This window comes from Odontesthes bonariensis, chromosome 13 (assembly GCF_027942865.1).
Source record: "Odontesthes bonariensis isolate fOdoBon6 chromosome 13, fOdoBon6.hap1, whole genome shotgun sequence".
In the NCBI taxonomy this organism is placed as follows: domain Eukaryota; kingdom Metazoa; phylum Chordata; class Actinopteri; order Atheriniformes; family Atherinopsidae; genus Odontesthes; species Odontesthes bonariensis.
Window position 1 is genome coordinate 115,755 of NC_134518.1, and position 25,345 is coordinate 141,099.

Consider the following 25,345-nt stretch of genomic DNA (forward strand, 5'->3'; position numbering starts at 1 on the left):
TTGAGTGGAATTCATGGAAACAAGGGGGCATTTTGCATAATGGGGTCACACAAGTTGAGCACCCAAAGGATGTCTCAACGCACCTCCCACTATTTGTGCGCCGCCCCGCCTTGATGCAGCACACACAACCTTTTTTTCTGCCTTCGAATTTCACCAGGGAGTGGCCTTGTTTTAAATTTTTAACGATAACGGACTCCACTCCTTTGTTGCGAATGCCCTTAGTTCCCCTCTGCCTGCCACAGAAATCATCAAACAAGGCATGGACCAATTTCAGTTTGAAGGCTTTCAGGCCCGATGCCTTCTTGCTCTTTGGAAGCGGCCTTTGCTGGAGGTGCCAGACAATATATGCATTGACAATGGCTATATCAAACAAACCCCAGAAGAGATACTTCCACGACTTTTTCCCCGTTCGTCCCACATTATAGTAGCTCCGATATTGATCCAAATGGTCAACCCCTCCCATTTTTTTATTATAATCAATTACCACATCTGGAACAGATATGTTCCAAATTAAACCGTGACCTCTGTTTGACTTGGTCTACCCCTGCATGGCATGATGAAATAAAAAAAACATCCCTCTTGTCCATCCACCTGCACACCATCATCCCATCCCGCTTTTCTGCTTTCTCCCCTCATTAATCTTTGTCCTAAAATCTCTTTTGGAAACCCCTTGGATGTTTTTCGAATGGTGCCACAGTAGTACGTGTTGTTGGCCAATAAGTCACTCACTAGAGGAATTGAAGAAAAAAAATTGTCTGCATAAACATGATAATATCCTCCCAAATAATTCCTCATCAAATTCATTACCACCCGGTGCGCCAAACCTCTCCCATCTACATTATTTTTCCCCGTGTAAATATCAAATGCTAGACAGTACCCTGTCATGGAATCACACAGACACCAGATTTTAATATCCCACTTTACCGGCTTTTTGGGCATGTGCTGTTTCCATTGGAGGCGGCCATCAAACTTAATCATTGCCTCGTCGACAGACAGGGCAGGCCAAGGCACGAGAAGTTTAGCGCAGTTTTCCTGTAGTACTTGGATGAAGTGGGACACTTTTGAGAGTTTGTCAGCCATGTCTCCCCCAGAACTACATTGGAAAAACTGGCAAATTGCCTCAAAGCGGTTTCTCGACATACGGTTGGCTATGTACGGTACTCGTAGGCATGGATCAGTGCTCCAGTAGTCTGCCAGGCATGGTAGACGGTGTATCCCCATTAGGATATTAAACCCTATGAAGGCCATCATTTCCTCCTCCGTGGTCTCAAACCGTGTCACAGGAGGGTTGCTGGAGGCTGCGGACATATTGGTGCAGCTGATCAGGTTGGCGATGAAAAATGCCCCAACCAACTGCCACAGGATGTCGAGTGCGTTGGTGAGGCTGCACCTGGGCCCAGGCTGTGCTGTACACGGCTGGCTGATGGGAAGTGGGACAGAGTCAGACCGCTGTGTTTGAGAACTTGTACTCTGTCCACTCCCCACAGTTCTCCCTCTCCCTGCCAAGCCTCCTCTTCTTCCTCTCCTTCCTCCTTGTCCTCTCCCCCCTCTTCCTCCACCTCTCACATGCTCTCCCCTGGCTCTCAATGGCTCTGCTGCTTCATCGGCCTCCTCTGCCTCATTCTCCATCATGACCTCTTCTGCCTCTTCTTGCACAGCCTCTTCCTCATTATCCTCCTCACCTCCAGAGCTATTGTCTGAAATCTCAGACAGATTAACCTGACAAAAAAAAGTTGATATTGAAATCTTGTCAGGATATTAGACCATTTGTGACAACTCACAAATAACAACAATAATAATAATAATAATAGTAGTAGTAGTAACAACAATAATATGGGCTATAGTGTAACATGTTCAAACAGGCCTGGAAAACAGAGTGAATATATTAGCCAATTTGAAACAAACACAAAAAATAATCTATCTATCTATCTAACTAGATCTATCTACAGCAGGCCAGAGGTCATACAAATGGGAACACCCCCTGACGAAACCAATGACGTTCATTCATTCATAAGTTTTGTTGACACTGGTAGAGAAGGCGTTTTCTCGCTAGCATTCTGCCAACATGGCGGATAGGGGCGGGGCTCTGTACTATGACGACAACTCCTCATTCTCAATAGATTATCCCGGAATGATAACTGTACTGAACTAGCTAATAACCCTTGCCTGGACTAAACATTGACTCTACGCCAAAGCCTTGTATGGATTTACGGTAGACAGGACAAGATTGACTGATCTTCACTCTTCTAAACTATCGACACGAAAGGTAAGACACCCAGCTGTTGTGTTGAAACGTCAGTGGAAGTAGCGATTGAATCAGCTATCAACTTGACACCTCTGGCATAGATTTACAGGTATATTATTTTATTCCAAACATGACATGTATCACTTACATCGCTGTCATCACTATTCAACATGGGAAGATCATCTTCCAGCACTTGTGATGAGTCGGTGCACAACAATACTGTCTCTGAACCTCGGTTTCTTCGCAGCCTACATCTTGATGTAGTTCGCGGTTTCCTCGAGGTGATTTCGCGAGGCTATAATGTTTCGAACCTTATATGGACAGCGGGAAAAATGTAACAAGTATCTATAAACTTATTGTGATCAAATCGTCTGATGTTATAGTGAATAGAGTGACATCAGTGTTGTTAAGCAGATCAGCCTAAACGCCGACCAAACTTGCTAGCTTGGATCAGCATGGCTATCGTAGTCACACAAACACATAGGTGCATTTCAAAACCTGAACAATCATTTTTATTTGTATGATACAGTTGTAAAAGATTAAAGTACAGCAAGTCCTACTATTATACAACTGCCACGGCAACATAGAGGGATGTTGTTGTCACTAAACTTTAGCTATTATCAGCTGAACCAGCTGCGGAGCGCGGTGCAGCGCAGTGGAGTTACATCTCGTGATAAAATGAAACTATAGAAAAGTAAATAAATACAGACATATTGGATATGAGAAAAACACTGAAGATGGTAACATGTTTATATTCACTGTATTTAAGCTGTAGAAATGGACTGATGGCCTGTGTTCCTTAAAGACAAAACACCGTCCGTCCATGGCTATTTTAGACTGTCCACATTAATATCAGCTGAAACAGGAGCGCAGCGTGAGCCGGTACATCTCGTAAAAACACAATCATATTTAAACATAATTTAATACAAACATATGCTTTTGATAATGAGAAAACAAAAAGAGGGTCTGATTTTTTTGTATTTATTGTATTTTAGCTTTTGAAAGCATCTCGTGACTTGTATTCATCAATGACATAACACCGGCCGGCCGCGGCCGTTGTGGGGTACTGCAGCACGGCCGGTCGCGGCCGTTACGGGGTATAAAGGGTTAACTCAAATTGGTAATCCACACACAAACCCACACCGACTGTTATGATGAAATTAAGGTAATCTATTAAGAGACATGACACAGTTGTGATATGAATGAAGAGAAGATAATATGAATCAAATTAAATTCATCATTGCTTTGAACCTTGCTTTAATTGTTTGGTGTAACACACAAGCATGTTTTATCAATATGAATGTTACTTGGAATTACATTATTTGATTTGATATGATAAGAGAGAAAAAAAAAGTAATAGTATGGTATTTAGGGATTTCACTGTTATTCAATTCAATTCAATTCATTTTTATTTATATAGCGCCAAATACAACAAATGTCATCTCAAGGCACTTAGATAGTAAGTCCAATTCAAGCCAACTGGAATTCAATTAATTAATAATAATCATAATTCATAAAATAATCCAATTCGTTCATATAGAGCCAATTCAAAAACAATTTCCTAGCTAAGAAAACCAACAGATTGCACTGAAAACATTTATGTATTGGGTTACTTCAATTACTTAAAATTACAGTACGGTTTTGGACGGTGGATGGTTAAATGATATTTCATGTCAGGTTACTGTTCCTTTTCATAATACGTACATTGTGGCATCTATTATTCACAGTTTGCTGAATGCATCTTGGGTAGATTGCCTCTGGAGTTTGATACTTCACCATCCAGTATCAACACCATAAGAGAGGAGATAGCTGTGTCTCTTCTTGTGAATACAGGTGTTTTCTAATTTCCTTTTGTAATTAATATACCATTACTCTGACAAACATTACTCACTGACCCTTGTTCTTTGTACTGCTAGATGACCTGACAGACCTGTCATATCTGTGGGGAGCAAGAAGGGGACATTTTGTGCGTAAGAGTTTTACCCTAGGGCTTTGACAAATAAAAAAAATGCCTAAACCCAAACATTACTTAAAGTTTTATCATACAAATGAAACATACAAAGATTATATATACATATCACAAATTTTGAATTGTTTAATAATCATTCACATTCTTTTTTAGATCGGGTGTGACAGGTGCCCACAGTGGTACCACAAGAGCTGTGCCAAGTGCCCCAAAAAGGGAAGGAGGGTATATATTTGTGGAGCATGCCAGTAGCATGCATGCTAGGTACATTACATTACATTTTATTTCGGCCATTTTGCAGACGCTTTTCTCCAAAGCGACTTACAATAAGTGTGTTCGACATCGGTAGGCAAAAGAAATTCAGGTCACAAGAAATCATAAGTGCATTTCCTTCCAAAACCAAACAGCTAAGAGCAGAACTCGTGCTAGAGTAAGTGCAAAAAAAATGGGAAGACAATTTAGAAAACAAATAAGTGTGTAAGAAGCTAGGACGAAACAGGTGATGTCCTCAGAGGGCGGATCTGGGTAGTGTTTCCTGAAGAGATGGGTTTTCAGCCTGCAGCCAAAGATGGGCAGCGACTCAGCTGTCCTGACATCAGTCGGAGATGATGTCAGGACAGCTGGCTATCATTATGCCCGATCGATTCCATGTCGGGCATAATGATTTCCCAACTGAGCAGAGCCAGACCGAACTTCCCGACCAAAAATTTTATGGGCGGGGCTAAGTTCGGCTGGCACCCAGGCTACCATCGGGGGGCCAGAACAGAGAAAAGCCGTCACCGTGTCGATCGTGCGCAGGGACCCCTGAGTGAGGGGGCAGCCGGCCGCCTGGAGGCCGCAGAGCGAAGTGGTCGGGCGGGGGTGTAGGGCTGGACCACAGCCTGGAGGTATGAAGGAGCTGTTCCTTTCACTGCCCTGTAGGCCAGCACCAGAGTCTTAAACTGGATACGAGCAGCTACAGGGAGCCAGTGTAGAGAGCGGAGAAGGGGAGTGGTGTGGGAGAACTTGGGGAGGTTGAACACCAGACGAGCAGCAGCTTTCTGAACCAGCTCCAGAGGTCTGATGGCTGAAGCCGGGGCGCCAGCAAGGAGCGAGTTGCAGTAGTCCAGGCGGGAGATGACCAGAGCCTGGATGAGCACCTGCGCTGCCTTGGTGAGGAAGTGGCGAATCCTCCGGATGTTGGAGAGGAGAAATCGGCAGGAACGAGTCACTGATGCCATGTTTGCCCAGAACGACAGTTCGTCGTCCAGGGTCACACCCAGATTCCTCGCGGTCCGAGCTGACGTCACCACTGAGTCATCCATGGTGATGGTCAGGTCTCTGAACGGGCAGCCCTTCCCCGGGAGAAACACCAGCTCTGTCTGGTCCAGTTGTTCCTGTTTGTGTGTCTGTCTGTCTGTCTGTGTTTCAGTTTGACTGTATGTTTGACTGTCTGTACAACTGTCTGTCTGTTCAAAATAAATAATTTTTTTCTCAAAACTTATGAATCGAATGATTATGCATCACAAGTGGACACAGGTCAGAACATGTTCATATTAAGATGATCACATGGTAAAATACCCCTCATCGTGCAATACCAGGGGCTGGAATAAATTTTTGGTGAAATACTCTTTATACATTGTAATGGTCCTTTACTAATTTTTCAAGTGGTAAAAAGCAATGTTTGAGGTCAAATCTGTCCTTCTTTCTTTTGGGTGAGATTTGCTGTAATTTCTCTGCTTTTCAGTTTCAGGAACTCCATCTAATCCTTTGCCTGGTGCACTTGTCAGTTGAACTCAAGGGCAATTTCTCATTATGTTATGTAATAGCTATTTAATATGGCATCAAAGCTTTTTGCGATAATTTATTTATCCTCATAAAATAATTGAAACTGGAATCATTTAAGTAGGCTATAACTTTATTTATAGGTTAAAACATAAATTCACGTCACATGACAAATCATGATGTTTTTCATCTTACAGCAGCAGCGACAACAACAGCAATAAAAGTAAACCATCAACACTCATCTCATGATTGTTTATTCAAAGACAAGTTGTACCCTATAACAGACCTAAGTACTCGCCTACTTTATGAGAACATCAGTACGACGCATCCGCGCTGTTTTCTCTCGGTTACATATCCCATAGTCTAATGCTGCTCTGGAGAGATAGAGCAACACACCAATGCGCGTTCCCATCGGGGGCAGTCGTTTTCGGCTAGCAGTCTCTTTTCGGCACAACAGGGGCACTGTGCTTGCGTCTTTACGCACTGAGTTTGTCCGGCACATGAACCTGCTCCCGGAGGAGATTAAAACCCATTTGGCTGATGTTGACGAGTACTTATCAAAGGAATCGTGGGTGATGAATCCCTACATTTCCTCTCTTGAGGACGTGGAATACATCGGTTGTGAAGATGAGCTTTGTGACCTTCAAGCTGATTCTGTGTCAAAAAAACGTTTTCTGGAGAACGGATACAAAAAGTTTTGGATAGCCAAAGGACACACTGTTGCTCCCAGAATGGCTAAACACGCAATTACAAGGGCTATTCTCCCATTCATTACTACATAGCTGTCTGAGACTGCCTTCAGCGCCCTTGTGACAATAAAAACAAAAGCATGCAACAGACTTGATATCCACCAGGACTTTAGGCTGGCTATCACAAACATCACCCCTGACATTGCATCCCTGGTCAGAGGCATGAAAGCCCAAGGTGGCTATCAGTTAATGACCAGAATGGCAGTAAAAATAAAAAAAACATTTTTATTTTTTTTTTAAACATGAGGAATGAGCTGTTTGTTATTGCTACTGTTCGTTTTTATTATGTTTGCTGATACTTTGTAAGTTTAATACTACTCTTTTGTGTTGTCAAAGGAAAAATGTTAAGTGTATGTTTAATATTATAATGTTTTGATCTCATTAAAATATATATCATCAGGAAAGCAACATACAGATGCCGTCCGTCAGAAAAGAAAAGACTTGATGCTTAAGTTGAAAGCTGCTCGAGAAAGAGGGGACATGATAAGCTGATATTACATCCCCGCAGCAGCACCCCAAGACAGCAGAGAGATGTTTAATCCCAGCAGGTATGCGCTGGAGCTGATTTCAACCTCATTTGATTCACTTCTATTTTGTTTTATTGTTTGTTTTTTCAGTTTTTGACATGATTGAATCTTTTAACCCATTCATTACAAATAATTATACTTCTGTCAGAACCACTCTCGTCAAAATGAGACGAGAAACGGAGATGAATTTCAGAAGCTTATTCTGAATGCATACAATTGTGTTTGGCGGTATGGCTCTGTTCGGAGGAAGTTCCTGACTTTTCCATGAGCTCCATGGAAGCCAAGACAGGGAACAGCAGCATCCTCAAGTGAAGTGCCTTTCATTTGCTGTAAAGGCAACAAACCCCCCAACAGACCATACCGGAACGCAGACCAGCCATTGATTAGTTGGAACTGTGGGAGAAGGATGTCATGACATGTTCATGACTTCTGGCCTAGTTACATCCTGGGCCTTGTTGACTGATTCATATGAATATGGGTAAAAGGTAGTATGGGCTGTTTACATTTAGGGCAGACGCTCGGCGTCGCAGGAAGAGATTGAGTCCGGATGACGCATGCATGTTATGATTAAACCAGTATAAAGTTGGTTCACAGTATGAAGACGGTGGACATTTTGTACACTCTGTACGCACATTTGCTGTGACGGTTTGTTCAATAAACTCCCCAATGGACGGCTGACCAACGCGGGATTCGACTCTAATTTCTCCACAACATAATGGTGACCCCGACGTATTTCTTCTCTGTCCAGCTGAAAGTTTGTATTTCCTCCTTTTTCTCAACTTGTAATATAAGTGTGACAAACGCCATTTTGAGTTGGGGTGTGGTTCAATTGTTATGTCTGGTTCAATTGTTATGCTTGGGAGGAGTTAATAACAGTCTAGGAAGCAGATGTAATGATGTGTTCAGATTTGGTTGGTTAGAAATTCACGTGGTTCATTGGAGGCAGGCTTAGAGGTGTGTTCATATTTCATTGGTTAGAAGTTACTGTCGTAGACGTGTTTCACTGGAGTTAGATTTAGAGGTGTGTTCAGATTTCATTGGTCAAAAAATATTTTTATTTCATTGGTCAGAATTGACGTAGCTGTGACGTACATTGGATCATCTGGATTGGTGGAGGACATTGTGTGTGGATTGGATCGGAAGCATCCGGATGTGAGCAAAAGTTGGGGCAACGCCTTTAGCCTGAGTCACTTCAAACAGAGTAAGCATTAACTGAGCTTTTGATTAGTAATAAATTAACATTGGGTAGCATTAGCAATACAGCAAGTATTGATTAGCAATAATTAGTATTGATAGCAATAACTAGCATTGTTTAGCATTGATTAGCAATCAATAGTATTGATTAGCAATAACTAGCATTGATTAGCAATCACTAGCGTTGAATAGCATAATTAGCATTCAATTAGCATTGGTCGACAAGGAAGCTAGTATTGATTAGCAATAAGTAGCATTGATTAGCAATAGTTAGCATTGGTTAGCATTAGTAGCATTTGTTAGCATTTCATTAGCCATAATTAGCATTGATCAGAAAGACAATTAGCATTGATTAGCAATAGCAATAAGGCAAATATTGGTTTAAATCTTAATTAGCAATAGGTTAGCATTTATTAGCAACAGCGAGGAAGCTAACATCAATTGGCATTGGTTGGCAAACATTAACATTAGCAATAATAGTAACCGAACTCCAAACCGGAAGTCAAAAAGCTAAATTAGCCTAACATTGAATTAACATTGGTTTAATTTAAAAAAAAAAAAAAAAACAACCTAGAGCATAAGCTTTCAAAGCTAACGTAGGCTAACCTTAACATTAGCATTGACAACATCCAATCCAATAATTAGCTGCATCTAAGCTAAATTTAGCCGAGCATTAAATTAGCATTGATTAGAGTTAAATAATTAGTGCATTTAAATTGACTTTCAAAAAAAAAAAAAAAAGGGGGAATACGAATAATAAATAAGGGAAATTTAGAAAATAGATAAGTAAATAAAAAGAAAAAGTCAAAAGACAATAGAAGGGAACTAACTAGGTGAAACAATGGATGTAACACCAACAATAATCATCAGCGCCAAACATCCTGAACATTCCAAAAAAATAACGTCTCACCCTGGCCAAAAGGTGGCACTTTCAATGTAACTACCTGTAAGAGTATGGTACAAAGGATTAAAGCTTACAAACCAAAGGACAAAAGCAAAAAGAGACAGGAAAAGAGAGAGCTTGAATTAAAAGTTTTACATGTCTTTGAAAATGCAGAGCTATTTCCAACACTGCCGGGAGCAGCAAACATACAAGGAGATTCCGAAATAAAAGATCATAAAATATCTCATGAACGTTCAGAACTACAAATAGCTACATCAAGCAGTCATGGAGCTCCTGAGCCAGACGCCGTCTGTAATTCAGATCAGGCAAGGGGACAGCTCCCACAATACCAAAAATCACCCAAACTGGCACCTCCAGTTTAAAAGGCATCTTCTGAAGAACATAAGAGTCCAACAGCGTCGTCACCGAGTTTGATAGAAATGACGCAGGGACAGTATGTGCCGTGGCAGACGCTCGACCTAGGGGGGCTGGTTGCTCGATTGCCGGACATTCACAGAGGTGCAAGTAGATGGATAAGAGCTTTTGAACAAGAGACTGTGCATAAACTGTTGTCTGTGGGACACATTAAGGCAGTGTGGGCACTGTGTTTTGGAACTTCTACCATGGAGGGCATTTTGAGACACAGTGAGAATGACTGGATGTTAAGCCACCGAGCTGATGGAACTGACTTTAATGCATATCGAGCTGCACTCTGGAGAGCGTTACGAGCTGAGTTTCCGGTGGGAGTGGACCTCGAAGCATTAAAGGGGGAGCCACTGTCAGGAACAGAGAGTCCGGCTGTGTACATTGCACAACAATTGAAGAAATGGAGACAAGAGTCTGAGGGAGAAATCGAGAAGAGCCCAGCTTGGGTGACATTGTTCAGAGTTTCCATCAAAGAGGCTCTGCCTGCCCCAGTTCAGGGGAGGCTGGAGGATGTGGTGGGGCTGAATTCAATGTCACATGGACAATTCCGAGACCACGTGGTGCATGCAGTAAACAAATACAGAAAAGAACTGAAACGGAATGAGCAGGAGAAGGATATGCAAAGGGAACTTGCACGGTTGCAGTTAGAAGAACTGCAAGCGAAGCAAGAAGTACGAGATGAGGCCATGACAGCAGGGGGCGGCTGAACAGCCATCACAGGGGCAAGTCCATCGTCGACCCTGTCAAAGGTCAAGAAGAGGTGCACCTGGAGGACGAAGGTCCTCGGGGGCATGTTGGGCCTGTGGCGAGAGGGGACACTTTGTTTACAGCTGTCCGAGAGCACCGAGAAACCCGAGTGTTCGGCAGGACCGTGGCCAGTCCCTGGGGGGCGGAGCAAGTGGCCCGGCAGGTCCAAGGCGTTCCTCTGGCAGAGGAATCCCAGTATTGGTTTACATTGACATATAGAGGTAAGAAGTACACTTACACCGGACGTACTCAAAAGGGTTTAAAAACCGCCCTCAGGTGTGTCATCACGACAAAACAAAACAAAGTTTTTAAGTTAAATGTATCACGACTACTAAGTTTCTAAAACTTGAATTTAAATAGGTCACTGTTACTAGGACACAACAAAACAAAGTTTCTGAATTTAAAATTTAAATGTGCCACTATTACGAAGTTCTAAAATTTGAACGGAACAAAGTTTCTAATTTAAATTTTAGCATTGATAGTCTGAATTAGAGTATCTATTTAGCCCATAGGGAATTACTGATATCTCTCCATCCCACTTGGAGGGAGTAAGAAAAGCGCCATGTCCATAATAAATAAATAAATAACTAATGAACAAATAAGTAAAATTAAAATACAACAAGTATGATCTTCTTTTGGGAGGATGATGCAATAAAATGCGCTTCCTCTGGAAGGAATCATGAAAGATCCAAAGATCAAAGGTTGAAAGCACAACTGGAGAGGACAACCGAGGCTAAGTTAGCCTTTGAAAATTTGAAACGAAATTAGCAAAAGTCATCCAAAACGGGCAACATTAGTCTATGAGAAGCCATTTTTCTTATATGTCTCCAATAAAAACCATAAGATTTCAGAACTAATAAATCAGAGTAGGTATGTTGTGACTCGGACAGGATGTTTGCAGGTTGTGCATCTTTTGACACGTCCAGATGTGAATACAGAAGTGTACTACATCGGGTCCTGCGGATGTCATTTCACGTGAGTTTGAAGGAGAACCACATGAGCGTGTGTCAGAAGCTGTGAGATACATTAAACTGAGACCTGACTTAGAAGCAACTCCACTTGTGCAGGCTGATGTCACTTATGTTGTGCATGGTTCATGTTGTGAGATCATTTGGGTGATCATGAGGTTTTGCAGTTGTGAAACAGGAAGGTGGAAACTTTGTGACGGTGAAAGCTGAGAAGTGTGAACGGCCATGTTCGGCACAGTTGGCTGAACTGAAGGCACTAACGGAAGCATGTTGACTGGTGAAAGGTAAGGTTACGAATGTATACACAGATTCTGCATAGACTCATGATATTTTCTCTTCGTTTGGAGCAGTTGTGAAGCAGAGAGGGTTCAGGAGGTCAGACGGAAGTCCAGTGCAACATGAGGTCCAAATGAAGGAGCGGATTGCAGTCATGAAAATTGAAAATTGGCAGTGATACAGTGTCAAATAATCGTAAAGGTAACAAAATGGTTGGTAAAGGTAATATCGCGGCTGATGAAGCAGCGAAAGTAGCATCAAAGTGCCAGCTTGCTGTTTTGGCACCAATGGTGTCACTGGAGCCAGAGGTCGCGCCATCACAAGGATATTGGTCATACATATTGGATAAATAGTCGTAAATTTTTTTTTTTTTGGTAAGAGAATTGATTCATCTGTTTGTCTTTCCATCAGAGATTAGCTCAAATAATGGTTAAGTGTTTGTTTATAAAGGTGCAAGAGGCATTCTGCAGCAGCTGCGAATCAAGCAGCGCTGTGGGGCCGTTTATCGTCCACAGAGTCAGGGGATGGTTGAGAGAATCAATGGAACCTGGAAAGTGAAATTGAATTGAATCTGTGCTTCAACTAAACTAACTAGATGCTTTGCCGCTTGCACTAATGAGCTTTCGTATGCAGACTCATAGAGTCAGGCACTAACACCGCATAAAATGCTAACGGGTCGACCCATGCCGGCACCTCAGTTCCCACTTGAGCAGGTGCAAACAGAGTGGACAGCTTACATGAAGCAACTAACTGCAATCCACAGAACAATCTATCTACAGGAGGAGTTCAGAGACGTGAGTCTCAAACAGCTGGTTGAGAGGCCAGTGGTGCCGGGCGACCAGGTGCACATCAAAGTGTTCCGAAGGAAGTGGCTTGTGCCAAGACGGAAAGGACCGTACACAATGGTGCGAGCAACATCAACAGCAGTTCAAGTGGAAGGTAGCAACACATGGTACCATTTGAATCACTGCACTAAGGTTCGGACTAAAGACACAGACGGAGTTGAGTCCGAGGGAAAGGATGAACAAAAGGAAGAGGTTAAGATTTCTGACACTGTGAGCATCCAGGTGTGGGTGTTGGCCGACAGCATGGGCTCAGGAGAACGAAGCCTGGAGATGTTGGACGGGATCCCGCGGACAGGAGAGGCTGGAAGGGTCCCGTGATGAAGCCACCCCGCAGGGAAGTAGCCAGCCTGGGTCAGATGAGTATGATGCAACAATACACACCCACTCAGACCATGCCACGCCACGAACTTTGCCAGCAATACACACTAGAGCTAGTCGTGAAAAGGCAGATGTTAAGCTTGAATTTAAGTACGTGGGAATAAAGGTTGGTGGAAGTATGAGGAAGGATGAGTAAGTATGAGTAAGTAGGGGTAAGTGTGAGGAAGTGTGGATCATGGGTCCGGTGGAGGAGACGACCAAATCACCGCCTCTGGACGCCACGACAAAGGGGCAATCTGGTAAGATCATGTCAGATTGGGTCAGAAGGAGTTGTTCACAATGGTTGTAAGAATAGAAAGATTTTTCGGGAAAGACTAGGGGGACTTGATACCATTAGCACTACAGGACAGAATAATCATGTTAATCCAAGAACAGATGGAGTGTACATGCACAGGTGGAGTCGGGAAAACAGTGTAACGGTGGAAAATGGGTTAAGGCAGCACAGGATATGTGGTATAGATGGGCATGGTACACTACGGGAGAACTGACAGCGACGGAGGGTCTCATATGCGCAGACGCTCTGGGGGCATTGCCTGTTGTTGTTCCAGAGCCACACACCTTCAGGGACTGTGCAGTGGTCCAGCAACGGGAATGCAGAGAAGGTAGGTTCACATCGGAAGAGGATAAACGGTTATTGTTTCCTATGTGTGGTATTAAGTGCAGATTGATGTTCGGGCCAAATAAATTACATAGTTATTTTCAAAATAAGGGAGGGCCACAAATTGGAGTCTTCTTGTGCTGAATTTAATCTGGGTACATCACAGGAGGGGCCTCCCACTGATTATAGAGTAGATTACAATGGTGAGTTTGTATGCTTTTGGAACTCGCGTAGGTAGTACTAAGGTTAAATGAAAACAAGATTTATTGGGATTTATTTATTTGGATCAAAATGTGAAAATATAGAAATGATCATTTTAACTCTATATCTTTTTGGGGATCAGACACACCCAGTAGCTGAGAGTTACTGGATGTGTGGAGATGATGTTTTGTTAAATGTGTTACCCAACAGGTGGATAGGTCTTTGGGCACTGGTGAGGAGGAACACATCAGTTGTGGTAGTGTATGACAAGGTAAACGAGATGCGAGGTTTGGTTGTGGAAAAGGGAGAGTTAAAAGATCTAGTGATGGCTACATCAGGGATAAGCACGTTTACTTGGATGCTATATTACAGCCGAGAGGGATTCCTATGAGCTCAAAGCACGCAGGGAGATTGCAGCTGGATTTGAGGCTGGTTTGCAGGGAATCATATTTAACAAAATGGGGAATGGACTAATTACATATAATACAACCAACAGGGAATTCTTAGCTACACGAGTGAAGGGTTTGCAGGCTTTGGAGAACAACTACATGAGACGAGTATGATGGCTTGGTAGAACTGACAAGTTTTAGAAGGTATATTAGAAGGGAAAATGGTGTGTGCCAGATGGTTGGGGAAAATGTTGTACATTTATACCCGGGAACACTGCAGCTGATAGAACGTTTACAACGGCCGTGAAGGAGTTCAGAGAACGGAGAGAGGAGCTGACGTGTGATGCTGGTGGAGGTGAACGGAGGTGGACTGGTCTGTTTGGGATTTTGGGAGAAGGGGGAGCGATAGCAGTTAAGGCGGGAATAGCAATATTGTTGATAGTGAGGATGGTTTCCCTATTGGGGTGTTGCATTATACCCATTCTGAGAAGGTGTTTGCTGCAAGTGATGTTCAAACAAACAGCGGAAGGAATCTGGAGGCGGATGACCATGCGAGACCAGGTCTGAGGACCAACGCATGGGAGAGCTGGTCAATGAATGAAGGTTATCAACGGACGGTTCACAAGTTTCTTTCTTCGAGGGTGGAACCAAGTTTAGTCTGACAGGGAGAAGAGATGCTGAAGATCTCTTTGATTGGGAGTGACGTACTGGCGACCTCTCCTCCCAGAGTTAGCTTAGCAGTTCCAGACCCAGCCGGACGGATGTTCGGCCAGAAGCAGACGACACCAGAGCACAGGAGATGGGACGGGACTGGAGGAGCTGCATTACATTGCATTTTATTACTATTGTTGTGTGATAATCCATAATTTTATGTATTGTACTTGATACAAAACGGTGATTAACTGATTTGAAGGTGGTGTATTCAGTTTATGTGTAGTATCAATCAAAACTGATCACTGATATGTCCATTGCCAATTGTGTCAGTCAACTGTTCGGAGTGCGACCTTGGTAAAGTGGTCGGTCGCCAGTGGGGGGGGCCATAGGTGAATTTTCCCAAGATAAGAACATGAGTGACGGAAGTAGCAGCCGGTGGGTTTTTCGCACCTATGCACTGCGAACAGTGGACAAGTGTGATGGCAATGTAAAACTTGTAGTGTTGTTGAATTCAATATCGTTTAATTTAATTTAATCATTTAATATGATTCGAGTAGACACATATATATATTCCTTTTCATGTATTCAAAATGGTCCCGTTGACTGATATTGGAGAATTATTAGAATAATTTAGTGTTCATTATGTTAATTAATTCTTAATTAACTTTGTGGGATGATTTTCTTTCATTTTAGATTATTTCTTTATTAAATCACTGATAAGTGATTTCAGGGGGGACTATGTGGGAGAAGGATGTCATGACATGTTCATGACTTCTGGCCTAGTTACATCCTGGGCCTTGTTGACTGATTCATATGAATATGGGTAAAAGGTAGTATGGGCTGTTTACATTTAGGGCAGACGCTCGGCGTCGCAGGAAGAGATTGAGTCCGGATGACGCATGCATGTTATGATTAAACCAGTATAAAGTTGGTTCACAGTATGAAGACGGTGGACATTTTGTACACTCTGTACGCACATTTGCTGTGACGGTTTGTTCAATAAACTCCCCAATGGACGGCTGACCAACGCGGGATTCGACTCTAATTTCTCCACAACAGAACCAGGGTATTCTACCCCCCCAACGATTTATTAGCTACCAACATGTGTCACCATTATGATTAGTAGTAGTAGTAGTAGTATAAAAATACTTATTAAAACCGCGACTAAGCTTGACATTAAAAGGTGGAACTGCCGTAGGCCTATATTACACAGACTGAAATGTGATGCGAGTATTTAATTGGGGCGAGCATTGAACTCGACCACTTAGGTACACCATAAAAAATATAGTCGGTGTCCACAGCAGCGACAGCGCTTTGCGGCAGGGCAAAGCAGAGCAAGATCCAAGCAAAGCAGAGCAAGATCCGATCCAAGAACAGCAAACGAGAGCCAAGCAAGGAAGAGCAAGATCCAAGCAGGCAGAAACAGGATCCAAGCAAGCAGAGCAACATCCAAGCAAAGCAGAGCAAGATCCGATCCAAGACAGCAAAACGAGAGCCAAGCAAAGCAGAACAAGATCCAAGCAAAGCAGAGCAAGATCCGATCCAAGAACAGCAAAACGAGAGCCAAGCAAAGCAGAACAAGATCCAAGCAAAGCAACATCCAAGCAAGCAGAGCCTTTAACACACGTCACCTGACCCACCTAGGAAGTTAAAGTCACCGTGAGCTTGCATATTTTGCTATCCACACAATTAAAAAGCCATAAAGCATAACACAAATGACCTCTGTCATTGCTGTTCATGCCATCAATTCCGGGAGCGGTTTTAATGATTTGACTTCATCCCAAATTTATTTTCGATCTTAAATCAGCCTTTCATGCAAAGTTAAGCCCTAACAGTGGCTCTTGTTTTATTTAAACAGAGGCACAACTGCACAATTTTTTTTTTTAAATTTATTTATTTATTTATTTTTTAACTCCAGTAGGCAGCTATTCTAAGTGGAAAAATCTTTCAATGACCCATTGAAAACTACCTTCCCAACAGCACAAGCTCCAGCTAACTGAAAACATCAGCTTATAGCAGGTTTAAGTAAAAATAATACTGTAAATACTGAAAATCAAGCTGTGGCAAGATGACACGTAGGCATGGCAACTTGGCATCAACAGGGCATCACAATGGCTTGAGTAAGCAGAGAAACAGGATGCCGTTTATTTTCAAACTTCCAAGAAGACCAGCAGCCTCCAAAATGACACAAAATGAGAAGAGGCAAGTGCTTCCTAACACGAGCACATCACATGCATAAGTCATATACAAATAGCCAGAAAGCAACACACTCAGTATTTGCAGGCAAGAAACTAAAGGGAAGAAAGAAAAGCCTCCAATGTTTCCTGCAACATACATTTTCTCAGAGGTTCATCCTGCACCAGTACTTAAATGGACAGTTTGCTCTTTATCAGCTCACAGCTGAAATCAGCTTTTACAGGCTGCTTCTCAAACAGAAGGAAAAAGGACAACGCTCCTCCTGAAGGGATTAGTTGTGACAACCGTGGGGACGATGGTTGAAATGTTTTGATGTCATGCAAATTAGCAAGCCATTTGCTGTGCAAGAGCCAATCACAATCAGGCTGGTGTTACACGAAGTGGCCGGACGCTCGTTCACAAAGCATCACAAACATATGCTGTAGAACTGGCTACAGATGTGAGATCCTTTAAATCAGAGTGCATCACTGATCTCAAGTGCCATCTTGTGTTTATGCTCAAGCCTTTAAACACAAAAACTGTTGGACGCATTGCTCTTGAAATGGTCCCCTAAATGGCCCCAAAGAAACGAGTGAGGATGGCAGGGATTGTTTGGACGGGAAGCACAAGCCAAGTTGGCCAGTACGTATGATTCTCTTAGTATATGAGCATCGCAGCTCACACAGCAGTGCTCAGGAGAGCAGTATGTATCCTTATGATATGGTGTTATTTGTAGCTTAGAGGACTGGCTTAATAGAGCATAAGACTAGCTCTCTTATTGTCAGTTATAGAGCGTTAAATAAAGGATTCCCGTTAGAGGCAATAGCTGTGTATTACTGGACAAGTCTCTTTAAATCGCTCTATATGAGCGTCTGTAGAGACCTCCACTGTTTAAAAATTTACAATTCCCAGAGCTCATTTACCAGTTGAATAAATATTCAAAGGTAGTTCAGTCTGCCAAGTACGCTTAGGCTCCATTGTTTAACGATAGCCTAAGCTAATCAGTCTCTTACTGTTGCTTTTGTTAAGCAAAAAATGCAGCTAAGTAAGTGAAGTTCACTGTAGGTCTCTGGAGGTTGTTATACAACGAAGTGCATTTCTATATCAAACAGGGTAGCATCTTGACGTTCTTCTCTTCAGGATTAAAACCTTTTCAGGGCCTATCAACGATGAGCCGAATTAATACAAGCAGAACATGCATGAGCAATAATAATCACAGTGGATCTACATGATGAGATCAATTCGACCACAGCCACAGCTGGGCTTCATTCACAAAATGCTTTTTGTATCCATCCATTCTTCATCCATTGAGCATGGGATTTCAGTTCATGACACCGTGGTCATTTCAGCAGCAGGACAGCTCTGACTTTAGCATTCTCCATGCACAGAATTGATTCTCCATCCACTGAGTTCACAGTGAACCCTGAAAACGTGTCAATGAATCTCTGATTTTATTATAAAAAGCACTCACTTCACTTTACCTGGCAGCTTGCATTCAATACAGTGGGAAAAAATAAAATAAAATAGACTGTTGCTGGTGGATAAACGAGCAATGCTGTAGCTAGCAACTGAGAGGAGGAACTAGTCCAAACAATGTTTTCAACATTGACCGAGGAAAGGCAATAATTGTTAATCCTCTGACTCACATCAACTCCCACTGTATCCACAGGCACAAGCACTCCACACCCCGACACGACAGGTGGCGCCGCACCCATCAGACTGTAATGCAGACATACCAATCAACAGCGTGTAGCGCCTGAGGCGCGCGCTCCACCTTAGAAGCATCACCGCGAGGATCCAACGGACCAATTAGGAGGATGGCTTGTAATCCAAATGCGCTGGCATAAGCCCGCGCCACAGCTACAGTCACGCAAAATCATGTGAAATTGGTGTAAAATAAGCCGCGTGTCTAACCGCGGCAAGCCCTGCCACGTACAGGAGCCCGCCGCGGCCTACCTTGACTCTGACCGCGGCGCGCTGTGACAGCCCACCCGGTCTCGCGTCCTGGCTCGGCTGGATTTGGGAAGGTCGGTGTCCTCCACGCGTCCATCTCAGCCGAATCTCCGACTCCGCAGCGGGGATCCATGCCGGACGACAGGGTAAGCAGCACAATAATAATACTAGCATCGGCGCGTATGCTAATCGGAGCTACGTTGTGTAAGCAGAAAGCAAAAACTTTTTGCCCCTACGCGGGGAGCTGCTGTGGAAGGCTGCAAGCAGAAAGCAAAAAAAAGCAGTGACAGCAAACCAAGTTTAAATGAAGTGCCCCAAATGCCAGCATCCAATTGCGAGCAGCAGCTGATTACCCATTGAGCGCAGCTGGTTGTGGACAGCCATAAGGGTTGGGTCGGCGTCAGCCAATAGGCAAAGGGCGCGTTGACTACGTGGTCTGCCAGAACTAACGCGGTGCTACATTTATATGGAGTGCATTGATTCTCATGACCCTGATGTTAATTTTTTTAACAGATTTAGCAGAGAGTCTAATTCATGTAACTATTATAATGAAGATGAATTTCACATGTTGATTGGCAATGTAACCAGCAATTCCAGTATCTTTTCCACAATTCACTTAAATATACGCAGCCTTCCTAAGAATAATGATCAATTTATGCATTTTTTGTCAACACTAAAACATGAATTTTCAATTATTGCCTTGACGGAAACTTGGCTTTCTTTTTTTTTTTACAATTTTATTTTTTACTTTGTAATGATATGTGTCCAGTCTGAACAAAGCCCAGTGCATTACAATAAACTCCAACACAGACTGGAGAACAAAAAAAAAAAACCCAAAAAAACAAGTTTCTTCCTTTCTCCACATCACAACATTTTTCTCTCCACCCGTTCCTCCCCTCACACTCACACGTGTGCCCCCCCACCCATCAATACCCACATCACCCCAAATATCCATACCTCCATGCATAATCCCCCCCCCAATCCCCACCACATACACACCCATACCACAGACACCCCGCCCTCCACCCCACACACCCACCCACACACTTCAGGGTTTCCACTCAGACGCTCCCAGACACCGCCTTACTACTTGCCACTGAAATTACAATGCATCATAAAAGCAATTCCACACTTTTTTGAACTGTTGCTTTTTGTTATTTTCTTCATATATGGTTCCTTCAATACTTAAATAATGTTTCAACAGACGCTTCCATTCATAAAGTGAAGCTGCTACAGGGTTCTTCCAATGTTTTAAAAAAATTTTTTTATAAATCAGGGAACAAAAACATATCTGCCAACCTAATGGGTATCTTACCTGTTCTGTATTGTGAAGGATGCATAACTGAGGTGTGAGATTAATTGTAGCTCTGCACACCGTTTTAATACATTTTTCTATCTCCATCAAAACCTGGTTAATTGCTGGACATTCCCAAAAGGCATGTATTAATGTATCTTCCTCTGTAAGGCATTTTATACAAAAAGCAGAAGAAGAGGGATCAAATTTGTGCACCTTAGTTCTCGTATAGTATATTCTTGTCATTAGTTTGTATTGAATGAGAAGTAGATTTTCATTAGTAGTGATACTATGTGTTACTTGTAAACACTCCTTCCATTTTACCTTTGAATCAGTGATCCCAAGGTCATTATTCCAGTTCTGATATATTTTGTGTAATGAATACCTGCCAGCTACTTCATCAATCAGACCATTATATAAAGTTCCTATCAGTTTCCTTTTTTCACTGGTTTTTAAGATCCATTCAACTGCAGGTGGTTCTATGCATCCCTGTAACAAAATTTTATTTTGTAACAACTTCTTAATTGTGAATATTTCAAGAATTCAGTATTTGTTAAGTTCAATTTTTGTTTAAGTTGATCAAAGGACAATATTTTACTTGGCTTTCTGATGAAAGTGTTGAGCTTTATAATATGCCTGAGTACACATTATTATTTTCAAATAGGAAGGAAAGAGTTGGAGGAGGAGTTGCTGTATTTGTTCATAATCAATTTGGATTTAATCTCAAATGAAACTGGGGTTGAATCTATCTTTTTGGAATTAATGTCTTGCCCTGTTTTTGGAGGTAGAAATGTCATAATTGGTTGTATTTATCGTCCACCTCATAGTGAAATTAATTCCTTCAATGAGATACTCACAGCTTCACTTGATGTTGTTAATAAGGAAGGTAAACTTTGCTATTTGCTTGGTGACTTTAATATCAACCGTATCAATACTGAGAATCATTCGACTGTTAATTTTTTTTAAGTTATATTCATCCTATTTTTTTTCCTCTTATTGACAAACCAACTAGAGTGACCTGTAATACAGCCACTCTTATTGATAACATTATAACTAACACACTTGATTATCCAGCAGACTCAGGTATATTATACTCTGACATTTCTGACCATCTTCCTGTATTCCATATCATTTCAAGCAATAGTTTTAAACATAGGGTTCTAAATGTCAGAACAAATTTCCGCAAGTTTAATGAAGATAACGTCAAACGCTTCAGAGGATTGCTTGAAAAAGTAAATTGGGATGATGTTTATGGTCAACAGGACGCCAACAAAACCTATCAATCTTTTATTCATCTGTTCAAGTCTGCATTTAATGAGTGCTTTCCACTTCTGAGCCTTAAAATTAATAAAAGACATGGTTTTAATAAACCTTGGTTCACTACTGGATTCTTAAAATCCTCAAGAAAGAAAAACAGATTATATAAAAAGTTTATTTCTAATCCAACTCCACTAAACTCTAGTACATATAAAAAATATAGAAAGAAGTTTACTTATTTACTCCGTTTGGCAAAGAAGAAATACTACTCTGATAAATTCAAAGAATCTACAAAACATAAAAAATACATGGAATATTATTAGCGAACTATTAAACAAGAAAAAGGCACCTGCAAAATTCCCATCTCAATTTACAGATGGCAAGTCCACATTCTCCAATCTCTCTGACATAGCAAATGAATTTAATAACTTCTTTGTAAATGTTGGTAGCACTTTTGCCAAGAGAATCTCTCCATCTAATAACTGCCCTATAGATAATCATTGGTCACTTTCCTACCCTGCAAAACTTTGAACCTCCCACAGTTAAGGAAGTGATCGACATTATTGTAAATCTTAAAAATTCAGCAGCAGGTCACGACGAAATCAAGGCCAAGCTGCTGAAGGAAGTAGTTCTCTACATTAGTAAACCTTTAAAGGGGATAGAGAATCAAAATCATCTTTTTCACGTTTTTGGTGTTCGTTCTGAGTCTCCCCGCTGTGGGGAGTACACACAAAGTGCCAGCAAGTGTCAGAACCTCTGTTTCAAGTACTCCCCCTTTTTTGAATTGCCGCCAGAAAAAGTGCCAATCCGTTTTTGAGCAAAAGTGACGTCACTTTTGGCACAATCGCCCCCCACACCCAAATCCACAGCCACCCCCTTTCAGACACGCCCCTTCGGCAAGAAACAGGAACTGGTGTGCCTTCAAAGGCTGTGAAAGCGGACTACGATCCCGAAAAGCAATATTTGCGATCAATGGCTTTTATTTATTTTTAACAGCATCCCCAGTACATACAACCGCCGACTTTTCCTTTGCTCTGCGCATTGCACGGAGGACAGTTTCACAAACCTTTCACGATTCCGAGCAGGCTTCAGTCGAAATTTAATGGTCAGTAGAGGGTCAGTTCCGACAGGGACAGACTTACAGACTGCAGCGAGTTGTGCGCTCTGCTGAGAAGCTGATCAGCTGATCAGCTGCAGCCTCCCATCTATCCACTACCTGCACGTCTCCAGGACTATAGGGCGAGCAGGTCGGATCACAGCTGACCCTTCTCACCCTGCAGATGGACTATTTGCACCACTCCCCTCGGGCAGGAGGCTTCGGTCCATTCGGACCAGAACCTCCCGTCACAAAAACAGTTTTTTCCCCCTTGCAGTTGGACTTATGAACACTTCATAATCACCTCATAACCTGCCCCAGTCACTTTACCATCATTAAAATTGCACTAATGAAGCTGCACTGTTGTTGCTCTGTATATTGGATACTGTGTATTGTTGTACAAACCTTGTACATTTTATATTCATTTATTTTTATTCTTTATTTTTTATTATTATATCCTATGTTACATGTTTGCACCTTACGCCGCAGCAAATTCCTAGTTAGTGAACACTGTTCACTAACAATGGCAATAAAACGAATTCTGATTCTGAACAAAATCAACCCCAGCAATGATCAGTACAGCCTGTAAGTATCACATTTTATTTTGTTTTAAATGTGTGTTGTGCCATATTCCTGTTGTAAGAATTGCACGTTAGCTCTGGCTTGTTCATCTAAAGGGAATGAGCTTTCTTTTCAGTGAGAGCAAGGGCAGCCAATCAAGCAACGGCAACAGAATAGCGCCAACACCTACCTGCATTTCATAATGAGGTTGCCAGATAAGCTCTGAAACGACGCCAATAAGGGCAAACGACGCATTCTAAACCAGGGGCGTCTGTAGCTTGAGCAAACATTCGGGGCTGTAGCCCAGACATGAAAATAATTTTTAACGGGGGTCAGGGGGTTTTTCCCCCGGGATTTTTTTTTAAAAAAAGGGGGTGTTAAAATGAAAATTTAACACAGTTCATGACCAGCTGCTTAACATGTTGAATGCCGAGCTGTGAATGTTGGCATTCATGTTTTGATAAAATGCCGAGATCCATATATACAAATGCTGACATTGTGTCTTTGTTAGCCTAATGCACAAGAGAGAGAGAGCGAGCGATTCTGTTGTCAAGAACCTGGGAGCTAATGTGCGCTGTTAGCACTTAAGCACTTCGTGGATACTACTGAAACGTGAAGATTGTGACGACGTGACAAATTTGTTTTGTTTAGATCAACCACTCTCAGAGATCGCATGAAACACCGATGACGGTGTCTTAGCTCTGTGTTTTGGTAACCCAGCTTGACCGTCGGAGCCCAGTCCACTGACAGTAGCTAACAACGCGCTGGGGCAGCCTTCAAAACAAAGCCCAAACGTAGCCCGTATTACATTACTGTTGATTGGCATTTAGCAACATAATACTTTACTGCACTACTACAAAACTGTTAGATTTACCACATACCTTTGAAAATTGGTCACCGCAGACACGAGCATTTGCAAATTCAGCTCCTCCAGTCTGTAAACGTAGGTTAACTATCCACTTTTTGCGGCGTTGTTCTGTGAGTTTTTTTCCATTTCTCACCTCTATGGGCGATTACCTTCGGTACCCGATAGTAACCCTTTCCCTTCTCTCGGTTAGACCGATTGCTACATCCAAAAACGGCACTAAACTGAGGTATTTTGGGCAAAAAGTGGCAGACAAAACACAGTGTTTTCAATGGGCTCCAGCTCAGGTTGCCCACCACCTGGGTAGAAAAATACAGAAGTGACGTCAAGTGAAACCCTCCTATTAAAGGCACAATGTGTGATTTTTATGTCATTTTGAAGTGTATTGCATACAAAAAACACCTATACATTGTCAGGTTTGGGGGGTGTGGAAGGGTGGACACGGATGCGGACTTCAAAAATAAGGAAGATTTATTAATTCAAAAAACAAAAGAAGTCAAAATAAAGCGCGGCTGAGCCGGAGAAAAACGTAGCTATAAGGAACAAACAAAAATACTTGACATGGCAAGGAATAAATAAATACTTAACTTGGTAACAACGACGTGGAACATGGATAGCAATAAACTTGGCATAGGAGGGCAAACGTGACAATTAACAACAAAGATCCGGCAAAACTGAAAGGGGAGGCAGGAAACTAAATAGGGAGTGAGAGTGATTGGGGAGTGAGTGCAGCTGAGGGAAAAAACACAGGTGAAGTGAGTGAACTAATAAACAGAGTGCAGGGAAACTAAGGCATGACAAAAACTAAAGATGGACTGAAAACAAAAGCATAACCTAAACATGAAAACTAAAAACAAGAGTCTCTGGGCGTGACATACATACCATAAGAGTGTGCAGAAATAATCCTACTGGCATGTCCTAACCAAAGTTTATACGCAGCATAGCTGAGTTTTACTGCAGAATTAGCAGGCTAACTGATAGCGCCGGACCGGCAGTTTTTCTGGCCAGGAGGTGGCGATATAGAGTAAAATCAACCTCCGTTCAACCCCAGGCAGGAGAAGAAATCGCTGGTCTGGCGCTGGCGCTGCACCCGCCCCCGCCGCCCCCACCCCACTCACTCCTCCTCAGAGCAGGTAACGCTCTCAGCCTCCACTTGTTTCTCTGCCCCCTTTCCCCTGAAAAAATTCCTGATGTCCATCTTAGGCTATTACTTTCAATGTCACCCTCAGACAAAATGGCAAACCAATGTAGAATAAACCCCTTCTGCATGATGGGAAACCTTTATTTGTTATTTTCGCCACAAAATGAATCAACACATGTCCATATTTGGGCAT

The 25,345-nt window shown here is 42.3% G+C and overlaps 1 pseudogene; it reads right to left on the minus strand.

Moving 5' to 3' along the window:
* Positions 1 to 1,267: 1,267 nt before the first annotated feature.
* Positions 1,268 to 19,035, minus strand: LOC142398128 (uncharacterized; annotated as a pseudogene).
* Between the last annotated feature and the right edge of the window lie 6,310 nt (positions 19,036 to 25,345).